At 38.3% G+C, this 4,710-nt stretch overlaps 1 non-coding gene across 1 annotated transcript; it reads right to left on the reverse strand.

Moving 5' to 3' along the window:
• Positions 1–4,210: 4,210 nt before the first annotated feature.
• Positions 4,211–4,317, reverse strand: LOC141702897 (small nucleolar RNA R71). The gene has a single exon (XR_012567287.1). It is a non-coding gene; the product is annotated as a small nucleolar RNA R71 (small nucleolar RNA).
• Between the last annotated feature and the right edge of the window lie 393 nt (positions 4,318–4,710).

Here is a 4,710-nt window from a genome sequence, read left to right on the forward strand (position 1 = left end):
TTTCTTTAGCAAGATTTAAGAGACACCGCAAATGATACAATTCGGTAGACATGTCATTAAAAGCATCATTGCACTCTTCTTAGTAAGCTGTGTTAAGTCAGTAGTGATTACCTGATTGCTTGATGAACTAACTCTTCATTTTCTTCAGAATCAGCCATGAGGAGCAAGGTTGACATACTCCACATCTTCATCCTCTTCATCTCCATTAGCTGCCCAGTCCCTTTCTTGAGTAATGAAAGCCCTCTCCTTTTGCTTGAGTAGATCAAAATATTTCTTTTGTAATCTACTTGTTCAAATTTCTTCTTTTCAGAAGTTGGCTTTCTGCACTCACCTGCAAAGTGTCCACTTATACACAATTGAAACACTTGAACTTGGATTTGTCCACAGTGTTTTTGTGAGGTTTAGTGGCTCTAGTGTTTTTCTTGAATTTCATCTTTGCAAATCTTCTGGACAGAAATGCAAGATGCTCATCAATACCATCTGAGTCATCTTGACTGGAGTTGTCTTCATTTTCAGCAACTTGCTCTTTCCCTTTGCTTGATTCCTGATTTCTTATACCATCTTTGGAGTTTGATGTAGATCTCGCAGTTTCTTGTCTGCATTTCCTCTCATCTTCAGCTACCAATGCAACTGAACTTCCTTTCTTTCTCCCCTTCTCCAATACCTCATCCTGTTCCAGCTCTAGTTCATAAGTCTTCAAGATTCCATACAATCTTTCAAGAGTGAAGTCCTTATAATCTTGAGAGTTTCTTAAGGAGACAGTCATGGGTTTCCATTCCTTTGGCAAGGATCTTAAAATTTAAGATTTGAATCCTTCACCTGGTACACTCTTCATACAGCTTCAGTCCATTCAACAGCTTTTGGAACCTATTGAATGTTTCATTTAAAGATTCATTTCTTCAAAATGAAAGTATTCATACTGTTGAATGAGAAGCTGCATTTTGTTTTCTTTCACTTGTTCTGTACCTTCACACAGTAGTTGAACTGTGTCCCAAACCTCTTGGCAGTTGTGCAATTTATCACATTATCAAACATATCCATGTTAAGACCATTAAACAAAATGTTCATAGCCTTCTTATCCTTGTGGACTTCTTCTGTGTCTTCCATTGTCCATTCTGCTCTAGGTTTTGGAATGGATTGACCAACAGAAACTGTGGCTGTAGCAACTGTTGCTACTTTGTGGGGAATGTGAGGACCATTCTCAATGCAGTTTACATAACCTTCATCTTGGGAGAGTAGATGAAGGTGCATTTTCACCTTCCAATGGTGATAACTGTCTTTGTCAAGAACTGGATCTTTACCTCCAATATCCTTCTTACTCATCTTTGTTAGATTCCAAGATCTTTAAACTCTTTGTATGTCAAGAGCCTGCTCTGATACCAATTGTTATTCCTAGTGGACTAACAATGAGATTTACAGAAGGGGGGTTGAATGTAAATCTCAAACTTTTTCAAGTTTTGAGCAGTTTATGAAAGTTGTGTGTTCAAGAAGAACAAGTGTGTGAATTGCTTTAAGCTAATGCAGACAGATATAAATTCAAGCACAAATATAAAGAACACAACAGACCTTAAAAACTTTTCTGGTGGATTTGTTGTTCCACCAGAGATGGTATTTTAGAAAATCTGTGATTAAACAATGTTGATCACAGCTGCATCCTAGTACAAACTAGATGAATTTCTCTCAATATTTTTCTAAACAGCTCTGGAAAATCTCACATCTAATTACTAGCTTCTACTTGGTTTATATATTACCAAGTGTACAAGTGAAGAACAATATAAAATACAGTAATAAATAAGATCTTCACTTGCTTCTTTTCCTGTTCACTCCAGTACTTTGTTGACTATTGCATCTTTGTACTAGAGAAGAACGGCTGCTTTTTCTGTTGTTCCTGAAATTCGGCTACCACATCTCAGTTGTCTCTATCAACCCATGTGCCTCTGTCTGTAGGTACAACTACCCCTTATCAACGGCTAATCATCAGAACATCCGTTGAAGCTTTCATCCGTTGATGCACTCATCCGTGAAGGATGTTATCCGTTGAAGCTTTCATCCGTTGATGCACACATCCGTTGAAGGATGTTATCCGTTGATGACTTTATCCGTTGAAGCTTTAGAGACATCCGTTGAAGCTTAGCTTCTCATCCGTTGAAGGTCTTTAAGTCATCCGTTGATACCACTTCACTTATACAAAATTACAAGGCATGAAGTATATACAATTGGCCTTCCTATCTGCATATCATCTAGTAGTCAACATGACTCATAGTTTCTCTCAACTTCCAAGAATTACATTTTAAATACAGAGACTGAAATATGCTACAACACTAGACTTATTTCTAAGTAAAGCTACACCATCAACGGATAGCCAAAGTGGTCTTATCCGTTGAGGCTACAGACACTAAATTTCTACTTAGTATTTTGTTAAACATATCATCAAACTAATGCACATACATTCCTAACAGTTTCCACTTCTATGTAATCTGAGTTTTATGGGACTATTATATAAGTAGATTTGAGACATTTTCACAAGTGTGGATTGAAGAAGATTGTGTTTTTTACGCAAGGAGCGAAGGAGATAAGGAAGAAGACCGATTTAGCACACCGCAACGAAGAGGAAGCATATTTTCTTGTGATTCTTGTTTCGTTGTAACGTTGGATGCTAGTTTTCTTACTTTGAACTTATTTACTCTTGTGACGTACTCTATTTTAATATAATTAGTTTAGTTATTATTTTCTTGTGTTTGTTTATCATGATTTCATATGAACCCATGATGACGATAAGTGCTATTATGGGCTAATCGTGATCATGGGGTTGCAACGGATTTATTATGGAATTCTTTAGTTAATTGTTTAATACTTTAGTGTGTGATGATTGTATGATATCTAGTGTTGGTTGTGCGTATTCGTCTTATGTGCGTCGCGAACATATAAGATAGGGTGTTAATCTCTTGTGAAGCGACGGTGGATCTTGAGATTTAGAACTTGCCATGCTAGCATAGGTTCATGTATGTTGTGCATGATTAGTGGGTAACTCTAACAGTTTATTTGCCCTATGTAATCAAAAGGAATAACTTGTGCTTAAATCGTTGTGTTGTCAATTTCTGTAGACATATAGGAACTCAACATAATTGATGACTATTCAACTTCTATCTTAATTGTGGATGCTTGGTAGAATGGTATTAGTACAATGAAAGTTGGCTTTTATCAGTTTCGTGTTATTCGATTAATATCATCACTGTCACATGCTAAAGGTAATAACAATGGCTATTGAAGGAAGTAATAATGAAGTTGTGATCTCATGAGTGTTTTATTATTGATAATTTGAAGTGTTAAGTAAGTGATTAATTAAGTAGTTAATTATAGTTAATATTTAATCAACAATCTTAAGTGTTAGTGTCTTAACATTGAGAAGTAATCATACATTGGTGAGTGAGTTTAATTAGACAATAATTTAGTCTGAGTCTCTGTGGGAACGAACTAGAAAGTATTCTATATTACTTGCGAACGCGTATACTTGCGTGAATATTAGTGCGTGATTTCTCCCTAACAAGTTTTTGGCGCCGCTGCCGGGGACTCGGCGTATTTGTTTAGTTTATGTACTTACCATCATTGGTCATTAGGACTCAGTGATTAGGACGTAGTAGTTACTTATTATTTCCGGTTGTGTTTCAGGTACTTAGCAAGCGTTTATGCAAACTCGTTCTCGTGCTCGCAAGAGGACTTTAGATACAGCTGAGGAGACAGACGAAGTTCTTGATATTACGGAGAAGTTAGATTTGAGGATTCGGATTCAGGAACTGAGCGGAAAGAACCAGTAAACATGGGAGATCGTATTGTTCAAGCTGATCCAGCTCTTATGGATTTTTCTCGGCCTAAAATTGATGACATTCAGTCAAGCATCCTTCATCCGGCTATTCAAGCTAACACCTTTGAAATCAAGCCGGGCACTATTCAGATGGTGCAGAATTCTGTTTCTTTTGGAGGAGCGGCTACTGAAGACCCCAACATGCACATAAGGAATTTTGTCGAGATCTGCAGCACTTTTAAGTATAATGGCGTGACTGATGAGGCTATCAAGTTGAGGCTTTTCCCATTCTCACTGAGGGACAAGGCTAAAGACTGGTTACATTCTGAACCAGCTGGGTCCATCACTACGTGGCAAGATCTTGCGCAAAAGTTTCTGGTGAAGTTTTATCCGATGGCCAAGACTGCTGCTATGAGGAGTGCTCTTACTCAGTTTGCGCAGCAACCTACTGAATCTATGTGCGAGGCTTGGGAACGCTACAAGGAAATGTTGAGAAAATGTCCACATCATGGAATGCCGGATTGGATGGTGATCACTGGTTTCTATAATGGTTTGGGGGCCCAATCTCGGCCCATGCTCGATGCAGCAGCTGGAGGCGCCTTATGGGCTAAAAGCTATACTGAGGCGTATAATCTTATAGAGACGATGGCTGCAAATGAGCATCAAAACCCAACTCAGAGGATGACGTCAGGCAAGGTAGCAGGTATTCTGGAAGTTGATGCAGCCACCGCTATTGCAGCCCATCTCCAAGCGCTATCAATGAAGGTTGATTCTTTGGCTACATATGGAGTTAATCAAATAGCTATGGTTTGTGAGCTTTGTGCAGGTTCTCATGCTACGGATCAGTGTTCTCTGGTCAACGAATCTGTTCAGTATGTGAATAATTATCAGTGACAACAGCAGCCTGT

The sequence above is a fragment of the Apium graveolens genome, unplaced genomic scaffold (genome assembly GCF_009905375.1).
Source record: "Apium graveolens cultivar Ventura unplaced genomic scaffold, ASM990537v1 ctg5857, whole genome shotgun sequence".
Classification (NCBI taxonomy): domain Eukaryota; kingdom Viridiplantae; phylum Streptophyta; class Magnoliopsida; order Apiales; family Apiaceae; genus Apium; species Apium graveolens.